Genomic DNA, 14,268 nt, shown 5'->3' on the forward strand with positions numbered 1-14,268 from the left:
ATATTACCAGAAGAGGGGGACGTTTCCTCCAACGTCAGAATGAATAAATACAGTATGCTAACAATTAGAGTAAAGCATTTATTTATGATATAAAGTATTACAAAAGTAAAAACATTCTTTTATTGAAAACTCCAATTTAATGTTTGAGGTGAGCTCGATATAACTTTAGAAAATGAGTTCTGCACACCAAAATAAAACCATTTCCTCAGTAAACATCGTAAATCAGAATAATGGATTATCATCTGAGTCCATTGAAAATTTAATCTTAAATGATCCAATTCCATTCACTCACTGGAAGTAAATCATTGAAATCTACACAACAGCTGGAAATTAGTAATGTTCAAAATAAAGTACTTAACATTAAAAGGCATATACCTATGCATAACTGATGTGTGAAATGTTTTTGAAGCAATATTTTGTTTTTTTGGTAAGTTTTTTTTTAGAAATATAATTACTGTGATTATTCATTTCTTTGAGATTCATTGCCATATTGAAACTTCTGTCTGGTTGCCAACTCATGAGCTTAGAATGAAATTATGAAGTCCATGAAGGCTGCCAAGTAGAACAATCGATCCCACACTCTATCCTCTCAGTTCAGAATGGGCTATAATCTTCCTGTAGAAGATTATAACTTCATTTTCAGTTTTTCACAGAAGCACATTGTTAACTATATCGCTGAAGAATTGAATAACAACAGAAATAATTTCTATTTGAACTTTATTATTGTCTTCAGAATTCCATTCAGTTTTCAAGAGGCAAACATTTCTGAATTATATGAATTGATGTATGATGTCAAATGTACACTTTTGAAAAGCAATCATCCTAAAAAAATTGGAGGAAAATCTATCATTAGAGATTCAACTCTTGCTCAAAGTTTGCCTTTGACATTTTAATAATCACAACATGGGATTTAATTTTAATCTGGTCATTTTGTTTATTGCTGAATAATTTTTTGTAATTTTGGACTACTTTGGAATTTTTGGTAAGTATAAGGTTGGCAGAAAAGGGGTACAGTGATTATTGATATTGAGCGGTTTTATTACTGTAATATAATATTTTTTAGTGTGGGAGATGTGTTTATTTGTATATTTCAATTAACAGAATAACTTATCAATATAAACCTACAAATGTAAAACCAGGGTGGACCATTAAACTCTTCTAGCCTGCTTAGCCATTAAATAAGATCATTGCTGACCTGATTGTAGCTTCTACTTTCATATCTAACTGCTAAACTTCTTGATTTCATTGTCAGTTAAGACAGTTAACTCAAGTCATAAAACATATTAAATGATCCAACCTTCTCTAGTCTCTGGGGAAGAGGTCCCACTGACTAACAATTCTTAAGGGCATCTGTCTTAAATGGCAGACCACTTATATTTAAACTGTATTCCCTAGTCCTAGTCTATTCCAAATAGCGACACATCCACCTTGTTCAGCTCCCTCAGGAGCTTGTATATTTCAATAAGATCACCACTCGTTCTTCTAAACTCTGGTTGGTACAAGCTCAATCTGCCTCATCTTTCCTCATAATTCCTCATAAGAGAATCTTTCATCTCAGGAATCCACTGAGTAAATCTTTTCTGCACTATTTCAAATGCAATTTCATATTTTAAATGAGAGCAAAATTGTATATATTACACCAGATTTCGTTTCATCATATCTGTTAACAACTGTAGCAAAACATTCCCCTTTCAATCAATAACATTGCATTTGCCCTTCCTAATTATTTGCTGTACATGCAGACTAACTCTGATCCCTTTATCAGGGCACTCAGCTCCCTATATACCACAGAGTTCTGTAGTCTCTCTTCATTTAAATAATATGCAGCTTTCCTATTGCTCCTGAAGAGTGGACAAGTTCATATTTTCCAACCTTGTACCCCATCTGTCAACATTTTTGCCCACTCAAGCTCTCCGTGTACTTTTCAGAGTCCTTATGTCCTCCCCATAATTCAATCTCCTACCTATCATTGTGTCATCAGAAAATTTAGCAACTGTACATTTGGTCCCTTCACCCAAGTCATTAAATATACAGGTTGTAAATAGTTGAGACACAACACTGAGCTGTCCCTGTATATCATATCTACAGGTTCCATTTTATCAATGTTGTGTTGCCTCCTCAAAGAATTGCACTAAAGCGTTCCAACAAGATTTTCCTTTCACAAAAATTGTTAACTCATTGGACGTAGGAAGAGATGTTGGCCATTCAGCACTTCGAGCCAGTTCCACCATTCAACCTCTCTAGAGACTTGTTTAATTATGGTCTCAATCCATTTTCTTGTCTGCCACCATAAGCCTCACTTGTGCCTATCAAAAAAAAAGGAACTCTGCCTTGACTAAATTCAGTAACAGCCTTCAGTGCTTTCGAGGGAAGAAAATTCCTCAAACTAACAAGCCTCCAGAGAGAAGAAAAATCTCATCTCTCTGTTAGAAGGTAGATCTATTATTTTGAAACTGATAACCCTTGTTCAAGTTTCCCACACTCCAGTAAACAACCTCAGGCTGTTGTCTTATCAAGGCCATTGAGGATCCTCAATGTTTCAACAGGATCTCCTAAAACTTTAAACTCTAATCAATATATGCCCCTTTTTTTTTTCAACATGAATTCATAGGATAAGCTGTTCATCCCACGAAATAAGTCAAAGGAATCCTCTGATCTCTGCCTAACACAATTATATCCTTTTTCAAATAAGAAGACTGAAACTACTCAGTACTCCAGATGTGATCTCATCTTGCCCCTATCCAGCTGCAGCAACATTTTCCATACTTTTATGTTCCATTTGCTTCGCAGTAAACACCAACATTCCATTTGCCTTTCAAATTAGTTGCATGATTCTGCCAAATTGCATTAAGATTTTCTAACAGCCCTATTATAACCTCCTGAATAAAGACTAGCATTTTCCCTATGACAGATGTTAAGTTAACTTGTCTACAGCTTCATGTATTCTGTCTCCATTTTTACTTGAATAGAGAAGTTTGTTTTCCAATCTAATGGAAGGTTTCCAAAATCAGTGGATTTTTGAAAATTTACAATAATGCATCCATTGTCTCAGTAGTCACTTACTACTTTAAGATCCTAGGATGGGATCCATCAGGACCTAGGGAATTATCAGCCTTTATTTCCATAAATTTACTCAATACCCTTATACTAGTGATTGTAATTCTTTGATGTTTATCCATTTTACACCCCACTTCAGCTCCTGCTTTGCAATTATTTCTGAATGTTATACATAGATTCTCCAGTGAAGACAGATGCAATATATCTATTCAATGGTTCTGTAATTTTCTTATTTTGTATTATAATTCTTTAGAACTCACTTCCTTTGCTCTTTTAAATACCTTAGAAACTCTGGATACCTGTTTGTGATTTATTTTTATAGCTTTCTCTCCGTCTAATTTTCCTCATTTATTTAATCATTCTTTATTGTTTTTAGATCCTGTCTGATTATGGAAAATATCTATTTTAGCTTAATTGTAAAATATTTATTCGGATTTAATACAATCTTTAACATCCTTGGTTTACCTCAAATAATGCATCCTTCTCCTAGAGTCTTTTTTTTCACAACAGGCCATATCTTTGGTGAACAGTGTGGAATAGCTCCGAATTGCCATCTATTGTGTCCCTCCTGGCACACCCTTTAATGTTATCTATCAGCTCATTTGAGCTCACTCCACCTTCCTAATCTTATACTTGCCTTTATTTAAGTGTTAAATACTAATCTTAGATCTACTCTTTGAATTTTATTTCAGAGTTGAAGGAAACAATGTTATGATCACTGCTACTGCTACTCAGGAGCTCCTATTCTACGAGGTCATTAATTAATCATGTCTCATTGTGCATTACCAGGTTTACAAAACCTTCTGTCCACCTGTAAAATGTGCTTCTTTAAGAAACAGTTTTGAAAACATTCTCTAAACTTATTTTCCAGACTATCCTTGCTAAACTGATACATCCAATCCAGGTGTAGATTAAAATCTTGCATTATTACCACCATACTCACCTTTCTCACAAGCCTGCATTATTTCTTCCTGTATAGTTTAACATGTAGATTCATAAGAAATGGAAACAGACCATTCAGTCCAACTTGCCTACACCAACCATGTATCCTAAACTGATCTAGTTCCATTTGCCACCACTTGGCCCATATCCATTTCCACTCGTCCTATTCATGTATCCATCTAGAAGCCTTTTAAATGCTACAATTATACCAGCCTCCAAAACCATCTTGTTCTATACACACACCACCTTCTGTGTAACAATGTTGCCCCTCAAGTTCCTTTTAAATTTTTCTCCTCTCACCTTAAACCTATGCCTTCTAGTTTAGGACTCCCCTACCCTTGGAAAATGATCATGGCTATTCACTGTAATCATGCCCCTCCTGATTTTGTAAAACTTCATGAGGTCACCACTCAGTGTCCGATGCTGCAGGGAAAAAAGCCCCAGTCTATTCAGCCTCTCCCAAGAGCTCTCTCCAAACACAAACTTACTTGTAAATCTTCACTGAAGTTCTTCAAGTTTAACAACATCTTTTCTATAATAGGGAGACCAGAAATGAACACAGTATCCTAAAAATGTCAAACTAATGTCTTGTATAGTGCAACGTGATGTCCCAATTCCTATAGGTAATGCGCTGACCCATGTCACTGTCACCACCCTGCCTACCTTTGACTCCACTTTCAAGGAATTATGCAGCAGCACCCATAAGTCTCTTTGGGGAACATTCCCCAAGGCCTTGTATATCCATGACAATGTAACTAGTTTGTGAATAAAAGTTTATTGTTAAAATGTACACAACCTCTTTCAGTCATGAAAGAGAACCCAAAAGCAACAAGTACTGAAGACAAGGTACTGGATCAGTGGTGCTGGAAGAGCACAGCAGTTCACGCAGCATCCAACGAGCAGCGAAATCGATATTTCGGGCAAAAGCCCTTCATTAGGAAGGGCTTTTGCCTGAAACGTCGATTTCGCTGCTCGTTGGATGCTGCCTGAACTGCTGTGCTCTTCCAGCACCACTGATCCAGAATCTGGTTTCCAGCTTCTGCAGTCATTGTTTTTACCTGAAGACAAGGTAGCAGACCACAAAAAACACTTTGGCCGGTCAAAAGGAAAATATTTTTAACTCACCTGGGGAGCAGGATTGGAATCCCCTTTCAGAAAACAATGGCAGTGCCACAGATCCTGAGCAGGCATTAGTCTGGATCTTTCAGAGGATTTTATAGAATCATCTTTATGACTTCCAGTGCCATTCCCAAATGGGCCCAGATCTGGAAAAGGTTGGGGGAAGTATTTTGCTAAGTATCCAACAATCTCAGGATTGAAAAAAACAGGACTAACTCAATCAGGTCAGCATGCTGCACTATACAATCCATACCATTATGAATGATTGTTGACCGGACAAGGTATGGATGAGACTTCATATTCTTATGACAAAAATCTGATCATTGAATGAACTAAATATATGAAATGGAGGCAGAGAACAGTGAAGTCTATTGTTTCTTTCATTCATGACTTTTCTAGATTAATTGGAATTGTGCACACAGTGATCTAAGAAACAAAGTATTACAAGATGACATAGTTGTCGGTCTGTCATTTACAATCAAGGGAGGATTAACACTGACAATGGCAATATAGTTTGTGAGGCAGATCCAAAATAAAATTCACGGGATAGTTTGAAGAGACTTCAGAACTCTGTATAAAAATCCAAGTGTGTCTGTGCAATTTATTGACCTGAAAGCAGTAAGTGTGCCAACTCAAAAGTCTGCAGAAAATGGTATTAGTGTGCAAACTGCCATTTTGAAAGCGAGAATAAGGAAAATGAATGTAATGGTTTGCACAGTAGGGGGAGCTAAATGCCACAATTGTGGTAAAAATGGTCATTTAGAATATATTATTGTTCTAAACATGGAAGTAAATGGCACCTGAGTATTAAATGTAGCCAGATCCAGAAAACAGGAGAACAACAGCACCAGAATTTAGACATCTTAAGAGAGATCAATAATCCAGATAATCAATGCTGTTTGGTAAATCTGGAAGTAGAGGGAAATATGCAGCATTTAAAGTAGACACTGGAGCAGGTGTTCAAATACTGTGATTAATTATGATGGTTAAAACAGATCAAATTAAAACTTCCTTCAACCAAACTGCACGGCCAAGATGGAACAAGTTTAGAAGTTAAAAGTCTGATTGTGGCAAAATTAAAACATAATGATAGAGAAATAATTGAAAAAAAATTATATTTTTGAACCAAGGATGCTCATTTCTCAGAAGTAATGCATGCTTTAGGTTAAAACTTATCTTTGAGGTCGACGAATTTGCTAGGGAAGACACCAATACGGAATTTAGAGAAGAATCCCTGAAATGCTTCTCAGGGTTGGATAAGTTGGAAAAGAGGACAATATTTAATTACAGACAAATGCAAAACCAGTTTATCTTTTCGTTCCAAAGATGGTGCCACATCCACTAATGAAAAAGGTGAAGGCAGAAATTGAAAGTATGTAACCACATGAGGTAGTTTCATTAATCAGCATACCCACGAAATGGTGCTCAGGTATTGTCACTGCTTCTAAACCAAACAGGAACATTAGGATCCGTGTGGACTTGACTAACTAAATGAAGCAGTAGCAAATGGAATCCAGTTGATGATAGTGTGGCGAAGTTGCCAAAAATGAACTGTTCACAAAACTAACAGTAGTTTCTGCTAAGTGTCTTTGGACCAGAAATCAAGATGGCTAACTACTTTTATAACACCTGTTGTGTGATACTGCTTCAATAGACTGTCATTTTGCATAGTACTTTTGTCTGAAATAGGCCAGAGGACAATGTCCAACATACTCCAAGGGAGAAGTAATAATATGATGCATGGCTCAACCAAAAAGAAGTGTGATCATATGGTTGGGGAGGTTCTGAAAACATTCCATGACGCAGGACAAGCATTAAATGACAAATGTAAATTTGCAAAGTCTATGATTAAATTCTTAAGCTGCATAGTATAAGCCATGAGGACGAAGATTGATTCTGAGACAATGAAGGTGATCAGAGAATTCCTTTAAATCTCAAGAACTTAACAGAACTCTGAATGTTTTTAGAAAACTGAGTAGGGAAATTCAGAATTAATCTATTAATAATCAGAGAACTGTTGAAACAAGACCAACAGTAGTCCTGGAATGCCAGTCAGAGTAATTTTTTGAAAGGAATTGTTAACTAAGAGTTAGTGTGTTACAACTCAGTCACTAACAGTAACTTCTGCGAATGTAGTTTAAAATCTCATAACAGCAGGTTACAGACTAACAGGTTTATTTGGAAGCATGAAATGACTTAGATGTGACATAAGAGGTATAGTTAGTAAGTTTGCAGATGACACCAAAATTGGAGGTGTAATGGACAGTGAAGAAGGTTACCTCAGATTAAAATGGATCTTGATCAGATGGGCCAATGGGCTCAGGAGTGGCAGATGGAGTTTAATTTAGATGTTGCATTTTGGGAAAGCAAATCTAAGCAGGACTTATATACTTAATGGTAAGGTCCTCAGGAGTGTTGCTGAACAAAGAGACCTTGGAGTGCAGGTTCATAGCTCCTTGAAAGTGGAGTCACAGGTAGATAGGGTAGTGAAGAAGGCGTTTGGTATGCTTTCCTTTATTGGTCAGAGCATTGAGTACAAGAGTTGGGAGGTCATATTGTGGCTGTACAGGACATTGGTTAGGCCACTTTTGAAATATCGCATGCAATTCTGGTTTCCTTTCTATTGGAAGGATGTTGCAAAATTTGAAAGGGTTCAGAAAAGATTTACAAGGATGTTGTCAGGATTGGAGGATTTGAGCTTAAGGAAAAGTTGAATGGACTAAGGCTGCTTTCCCTGAAGCATCAGAGGCTGAGGGATGACTTTATAGACGTTTATAAAATCATGAGGGGTAGGATATGATAAATAGACAAAGTCTTTTCCCAGGGGTGGGGGAGTCTAGAACTAGAGGGCATAGGTTTAGGGTGAGAAGAGAAAGATATAAAATGCACCTAAGGGGCAACATTTTCACACAGAGTGGTACATGTATGGAATGAGCTGCCAGAGGAGGTGATGGAGGCTGGTACAATTGCAACATTTAAAAGGCATCTGAGTGGGTATATGAATAGGAAGGGTTTGGAGGGATATGGACTGGGTGCTGCAGGTGGAACTAGATTTGGGTTGGGTTTTCTGATCGGCATGGACGGGTTGGACCGAAGGGTCTGTTTCTGTGCTGTACAGCTCTATGACTAGCTTTTGGAGCCCTACTCTGAACTACTTGATGCAGAAGCAGTGCTCCAAAAGCTAGTGTTTCCAACTAAACCTGTTAAATTCTAATCTGGTGTTGTGTGATTTTTAACTTTGTCCACCAGAGTTCAATACCAGCTCCTCCACTTCTGTGAATGTGCTGTTGACAGCCCTTGGTGCAATTTTACGACAAGCCGTGATTATTGATGCTGGTATTCCTACCTCTGCCAGTATGTGGCACCGTGTGAGACCAATTCTCCTTTTTCTGTTTACAAAATGGTTGATTTAGTAATGTAAACTATATTCATTTCCATCATGTAATCAGCAGCATTCCCTCTTAAGTTGTGTAACTGTACAGTCATGCAGCTGCTTGGAGGTTCCAGTCCTGTCAATCAGGTGCCAAAGAATTGTCTCTGGTTCCAGAAGCTACTGCCACACAAGGAATCGGGGAAGTGTAGCTATCGGGCATAATTGACAAGGATTTGCAAGAGCTATATGGATTAAATCTGCTCCTTGAATTCTGAGAGTTGTTGTTTTAAGGGTCCTTGGCACATTGGTAGTCTGAACAAGGAGGCCCAAGTTCAGGTCTGGTCTGTGCCAGAAGTATGTAATAATATATCTGAAGAGGTTCATGAGAAAATATCTGAAACTCACTGTCTTTATCCAAAGCTTGTGTGTGACATTGTCAGTCTGGCTGGTGCTAATGCAAGTTCAACCGTAACTCTTTTTTGAACCATTACCTGATATAGCTCTACAAAAGGTTGGAAAATGTAGATCAATATTTTTCTACTTCATAGAGGAGTGATTGCACCATAGTACTCGTCAGCATCAGAGAAATAAAAATGGAATACATGCATGAATGTCTCCAGATAGCAAGGTGTTATTGGAATGGGTGGCCAACATACATCCCCAGCAAAGCTATACTGAGACAAACATTCGATCAACAAAAGTGCATCAAGGTTATTGTGGATATCAAAATGTCAAGCAAGAGGCCAACAGTTAGTATGGTGGCAAGGGAGTAGTCATCTGACTAAGGAAATTATATCCGGCAGTAACATCTGAGTCACCAACAATCAGAAACAGCCTTTACTATAATCATTATTTCCATCAAGGACTTGGGAAAGATTACGAATGCCCTTTGTTTGAATATGAAGATATTCATCCTTATTGTTGACTATTACTGAGGCTGGATTAAGATAAATCATCATCAGACACAGTGATAAGATCATCAAAACAAATCTATTCAACTCACAATGTTCCTGACATGATTGTACTTGGTAATGGACCACAGTTTGCAAACAATTGATTTGGAGAATTTGCCAATGATCATTTGCAAATTGGTTCAACTCACTACCTGCACTGAAATGGCTGAATTATAAAAACCAGTCGGAACTGTAAAAGGACTTCTGAAGAAAAATAATGACTTTAATTTGGCACAAATGTAGATCTACGAAAGGTTGGAAAATGTAGATCAATATTTTTCTACTTCAGAGGAGTGACTGCACCATAGTACTCGTCAGCATCAGAGAAATAAAAATGGAATACATTCATGAATGTCTCCAGATAGCAAGGTGTTATTAGAACGGGTGGCCAACATACATCCCCAGCAGAGCTATACTGAGACAAACATTCGATCAACAAAATATCTCATAATTATGCATGATTTGTTTGTTGAAGATGAAAAGACTGCAAATGCAGCTACCTTTGTTATCTGGAAAAATAAACCTCACATTAGCGTTGATGATCATATTAGAGTAGGAAAACCAGCAGAAGTTTAAGGAGAACAACCTATTAGGAACTTCAACCACTGCTGTCGAATGAGGGAGTTCGGAAATTTTCAACCAGGGAAAGTGTAAGGATTGGAAACTGGCAACAAGAAGCAATTATTGTTTAGAAACAGAATGGCCAAGATGATATTAAGTGGAAATAACACAGTGTTTGTTATATGGAGAAATCAGAGAGTATTAACATCAATATCATTGACAAGAAAATCATTTTAGATATTGACTTAGAACTCTTTTTTTTGAGAAGACGTGAGACTCACTGAAAGCTCTATGAATCCTTAAGAAATACATGCATGAGGTGAGAACAGGGAGAGTGCATCAGACCATCAAATTCAGAAATAATTCTAAAAGCGATTAGCAAGTGTATTAAAACTGCCTCAGCCACTAATGCTATGATGTTTGCGACTTTGGACGTAGATGGAAAAAGTGCAGAAAATGGGAAAAAAAAGACTTGAGGGGAGAATTGGAATAATGGATTAACAGTAACAGTCTAAGAAATCAAAATTTCATAAATAGAAAGGACTTAGAGAGATCTCATGGAGGAAGCAGTACTCTGAATTTAGAAAGATCCATGACTGTAAATATTTAGTGAACAAAAGGTTCTGGTCAAAATGTACACAAACTGTTACAGAATCATTTGAGAGATATTCAGATCCCTATTCCCCTCAACCAGAAAATGAGCTCAGTTCTAATCCATCAGTCTAAAAGTCTTGCTGTTTTAAATTCTCTCCTGAACTCATACTGTTTTAGCCTCTGTCTCAAAATTTTATTTTTAACTATTCCCTTCTTTAGTCTTGTTGTTTACATAGTTTTATGACATTTTTCTGTATATGATTTTGAAGCTAACTTGCAAAGTCCTAGTATTTTTTGTTTTGATAAATTCTCTTAACCTTTACCAAAGACACTTAATGGAATAACTTGTTCAAAAAAAACTGTCTACAAAATGTATAAATACAAACTGTATGCTGTATATGAATACTTTAGAAAGCTTCAGGGGAACAATCAACTATGAACAGAATTTGTCTCATTCTGCTCTCAAGATGCTTAGTGTGTGAATTTCCAGGACCCTCAATTCTAGAGCTCATTAACATCTTTGAGGGTATTATTGAGAATCGGTTAAAACACAGAAGACAGATTTGGGATTAATGAGTCTTTTTCAGGTTGGAAATATGTAACTAATGACGTGCTAGAAAGAACAGTCCAATGGCCTCAATTATTTATCTTCAGGACTTGCAAGAGGGGCACACTGTAATGTATCCAAATTGATTTGTTGATGATACAAAAATAGATAGAAGGGCAAATTGTAATGAAGACATAAAAAATCTACAATATATTGAGATTGTGGGCAAAAACTTAGAAGATGGATTTAATGTAGGAAAGTGTGAGGAGCAAAAGTAGACCATTCAGCCCATCAAGGGTGCTCTGTCATTCAATAAAATCATGGCTGATCTGTTAATCTGCTACTTTCCTGCCTTTTCCCCAGATCCTTTGATTCCCTTACTGATTAAAAATCTGCCTACCGCAGCCTTAAATATACTTAATGACCCAGTCTCAACAAGAATGCCATAGATTCAGAACCCTCTGAGAGGAGAAATTCCTCTTCATCTCTGCCATGCACTTTAGTAGAAAGAATCTAAAAGCAAAGTATTATTTAAATGGATTTAGGTATTCTTGTTAGCATGCAGGTGTAACAAGTAATTAGAAGGAAAATGGAATTTTGGCCTTTATTGCTCAGCATTGGAGTTTGATAATCAGCAAGTCTTGTTACAACTGTACTGGGTGTTGGTGAGGCTGCACCTGAAGTAATGTATACGGTTTTGATCCCTGTATTGAAGAAGCAATATGTTGGCATTGGAGGCAGTTTAAAAGTGACTCACTAGATTGATTCCTGGGATGACATATCAAGGATGGTTAAACTGGTTAGTTCTTTATTCATTAGAGTTGAGAAGAATGAGAGGTGATCTTATTAAAACATACAAAAGATTTTGAACGGGCCTGACTGGGTAGATGTGGAGATGATGTTTCTATTCCTGAAGGAATCTCAAACTATAGGAATTGGTTACAGACTAAGGGGACATATTTCAAACTGTGATATGATGGAATTTCTCCTCCCACAGGACAGTGAATGTCTGGAATTTTCTATCCCAGTGAGTTATGGAGACTGAATATATTTAAAAAAAGAAACAGGTAAGTTTTGAAGTATTGAGTGAAAGGCTTTGAGGAGCTGGAATGAAAGAAGAGTTAAGACCTGGGCCAGATTAGGCCATGATCTTGTTGAATGGTACAGTAATCTTCAGCTGCTGAATGGTCCACTTCTGTTCTATTTCTGATGTTCGGTGTCCAAACATGGGCAAAAGAGCTGAATTCCATAAGTGTGGTGAGAGTAATTGTTTTTGACATTAATTCTCCAACACTCTCATTCCTTAATGCATCTTATTCATCTTTTCTACTTATTTGCTGGAGTTGATCCTCCTGCCAATTTAGTATAAGCCTTTCTTGTCACAGTAATGAATCTTTCCGCAATGACATTGGTTCCAGTCCTGTTGAGATATGACCCATCTCTTTTTAATATATGAATTCTGCCTAGGAATTGCTCCCAATTCCTGAGAATCTGAAAGCCTCCAATCTACATCATGCTTCAAACTTTGCAATAATCCTCCCTACCTTCCTGTTTCTACTCTAGCTGGTGCATAGCACAGGAAATAATCCACTGATTACTACATTTGGGGTCTTAATCTATAGCTTCCTCCTTAGCGCCTAGAAATCTGCCCACGTGACCTCAGCAACAGCCCTCTCTACACCATTGGTGCTGAAAAACTTCTGGTTTCCCCTCCTCCCTGCAAAATATTTTGTCCTTTACTCAGTACCAGGGAGGCAACACACACCATATAGGTGACCATGATGATGGTGACAAAATGTCTGAAGTCTCCAAACTGAATTCCAGTTTGACAGTGCCACCTAAACCAAAGTGATCTGCATTTCCTTGCTTTTCCTACAATCCCAGATGGTCACTATCTACTAACCTGAACATTTCTCTGTCTGTGAGGTGACAGGTTACTGGAAAATTGATACATAAACCTCTCAGCCTCCCTGATGCTCTGCAGTGACTTAAGCTGCTGTTCAAACTCTGAAGCTCTGAGCTCCAGCTCGAACTGAGACACATCTGACACACATGATGTGTCCTGAAGTTCCAAAGTGGTGCAGGAATTACAAGCAAATGGTCTCAGCTGCCTTTCCATGAACTAAGAAAAAAAGTCTCAATCCCCTCTTTTAGAATCTGCTTTAAACTATCAATTTTAACTAATGCCCCGAGACCTCAGTTCTCAAGTCTCTCCTATTGGACTATCGTTTTTTTTTAGAATAGGAGCAAAACAGTACATACTCCTTACTCCACCAACTGCCCCACTCAAGAGATTCCCAGAGTTTAGTATTCAGTGGAAGTAGCTCTCCATAGCACTAAATTATTTGCTATTTCCTCCACAAGCCCCCATGATTTCCCAACCCCAAACATGGTCTGACTTTGACTTACATGGGATTAATACTAATTGATATGATTGATTTCTAAAGGCCATTTTGCAGAAATTATTATTTTGCCAATTTTGCTCATAACCTAAAAACACAAAAATGGGTTGCCCCTTTCAGAGATGGTTAGAGGCGGTCAGATCATCAACATGAATACTGCCATCAAACAGGGAACATCACCCATTAAATACACTGCAGATACTCATGTGACTCGCCCAATATTGTCTACCTTATATGCTCAGGCAAGGATGTCATGAGGCATGGTATATTGGTGCGACCATGCAGATGCTACAACAATGGATGAATGGACACTGCATAACAATCGCCAGACAAGAATGTTCCCTCCCAGTCAGGGAACACTTCAGAGGACAAGGGCATTCAAACTTTGATCTTTGGGTAAGCATCCTTCAACACGGTCTTTGGAGATACACAACAACACAGAATCACTGAGCAGAAACTGATAGTCAAGTTCTATACCTATGAAGACAGCCTCAATTGTGATCTTGAGATCATGTCACACTGTATGTGACCACATCCAGGAAAAAAAGCTGTCTAAGGCAAGAGACATGTTTTGTTTCTTCTCGTTTCAAGAGCCAGTTCAACTCTAGTTTGTGTGTTAGTGGAAGAGGTGTGCTACTAAGCTGAAGTATTTACATGTACCAGCCTGGGTTTGAGCACTAGTATCCTGTGAAAATCAGAGTTGGAAAACCATCCACAAGA

The sequence above is a fragment of the Hemiscyllium ocellatum genome, chromosome 8 (assembly GCF_020745735.1).
Source record: "Hemiscyllium ocellatum isolate sHemOce1 chromosome 8, sHemOce1.pat.X.cur, whole genome shotgun sequence".
Classification (NCBI taxonomy): Eukaryota; Metazoa; Chordata; class Chondrichthyes; order Orectolobiformes; family Hemiscylliidae; genus Hemiscyllium; species Hemiscyllium ocellatum.